The sequence below is a fragment of the Marmota marmota genome, unplaced genomic scaffold, assembly GCF_001458135.2.
Source record: "Marmota marmota marmota unplaced genomic scaffold, marMar, whole genome shotgun sequence".
NCBI lineage: Eukaryota > Metazoa > Chordata > Mammalia > Rodentia > Sciuridae > Marmota > Marmota marmota.
The window spans coordinates 358,068-360,376 of NW_025999984.1; positions in this window are offsets into that span (position 1 = coordinate 358,068).

Sequence of the window (2,309 nt, forward strand, 5' to 3'; positions counted from 1 at the left end):
TAGAGCATTCTAAGCTTTTTCTAACCTGCTCCTCCAAATTCCTTTAACCTACTCCTATTAAACAATTCCAAAGGCTCCTTGACATCTTCAGATATAGTTGTGGTAATGACCCCACTCTCAGTATTGCATGTGTGTGTGCTTACACAAAAACAGCTTACTTCAAATCAGAAACAACAGAGGTCAGAGGCAGTAGCAAATTCAAATTACAGGAAATTTATTTTTTTATTTTATTTTATTTTATTTTATTTATTTTTTTTAATTTTTTATTGTGGGTTGTTCAAAACATTACAAATTTCTTGACATATCATATTCGACACTTTGATTCAAGTGGGTTATGAACTCCCACCTTCACCCCATACACAGATTGCAGAATCACATCAGTTACACATCCATTGATTTACAAATTGCCATCCTAGTGTCTGTTGTGCTCCGCTGCCTTTCCCATCCTCCACCATCCCCCCTCCCCACCTCTCCCCTCCCCTCCCCTCCTCTCTCTCTACCTCCTCCACTGTATAACCCTGAGNCCTCATAACCTCTTATATGTAATTTTGTATAACCCTGAGGGTCTCCTTCTATTACCATGCAATTTCCCTTCTCTCTCCCTTTCCCTCCCACCTCTCATCCCTGTTAAATGTTAATCTTCTTCTCCTGCTCTTCGTCCCTACTCTGTTCTTAGTTACTCTCCTTATATCAAAGAAGACATTTGGCATTTGTTTTTTAGGGATTGGCTAGCTTCACTTAGCATAATCTGCTCTAATGCCATCCATTTCCCTGTAAATTCTATGATTTTGTCATTTTTTAATGCAGAGTAGGAAATTTATTTTTAAAAAATACCTGTCAATCAATTTCTATATCAAGCACCACCTCCCTTCAAAGCCTAAGGCAAAATGAAGACATTCCCAGATAAATAAAGACTGAAAAGACATATTTCTAGCAAATATGTTATATGATATATATTAAAGTAAGTTCATCAGGATGAAAAGAAATGACACCAGAAAGTAAAACCAATCTGATGAAGAAATTTTAAAAAATAAGACGATCATTATTTTTAAAATACCACACATTTTAATCTTCTCTTAACTAATATAAAGTCAATTACATGAGCCAGGCACGGTGGCGCACACCTGTAATCCCTGCAGCTCTGGAAGCTGAGACAGGAGGATTGTGAGTTTGAAGCCAGCCTCAGCAATGGGGAGGTGCTAAGCTACTCAGTGAGACTTTGTCTCTAATAAAATACAAAATTTTATTTTGTATTTTTGGGCTGGGGATGTGGCTCAGTAGTTGAGTGCCCGGAATTCAATCCCTGGTATCCCTCCCAATAAATAGATGAAAATAAATTACATGAAATAATAACTGTAAAATTATAGTTTGGGACTTGTGGCATCAAAATATGATACATGTGTACATACACATTCACACAAACACATATGAGAAAAATAGCAAAGAGGATGGGGAGAGGGGATAAAGCTATAGTAGAATGAGGTAGTAATATGAAGTAGTAACTCCAATCTACAAGAAGAAATGAAGAGTGCCAGGAAATGGTAATTAACTTTAATATAAAAGAATTAATTAAATGTGTCTTACTCCTTTCATCTCTCAACTTTTTTTTTTTGGTACCAGGGATTGAACTCAGGGGCACTCTTCCACTGAGCCACAGCCCCGCCCTATTTTGTAGTTTATTTAGAAACATGGTCTCACTGAATTGCTTAGTGCCTCACTTTTGCTGAGTCTGGCTTTGAACTCGCAATTCTCCTTCCTCAGCCTCCTGAGCCACTGAGATTACAGTCGTGCGCTACTGCACCTGACCTCAATTCCTTTTTGAAGGCATAAAATTATATAAAGCAATATATAAGTTGCTATATTTTTGGGGGTGTAACATATGGGTGTGATAGGTATAACAGTAGCACAAAGGGGAGGAGCAGTAACAAAACCATAAAGAAACAAGATGACTGTGCTTACTGGAATTAAATTAGAATTTATCGAAGAAAAATGTGACAACTTAAGGGGCAGGCTGTAACTTTTAGCAAAACCACCATAAAAGTTAGCCAAAATATAGACAAAAATGAAGAAAATGACATGGAGCTTACTATAAAGTATCTATTTAAAAATCCTAATATTATGTTTAACTCAAAGGAACTAATTTTTAAAAAATTTAAAGATTTGCTAGAAAGCATGAAAAAAAATGAATGAAAGAACACATATGCAAAAAAATATACTTAATATTTCTTTAAATAAAATTTAAAAACAGGCAAAATGATCGATAGCCTGAACAGAGGAATGAAAGAGAGTAACAGGAGTGGGTTGAACCT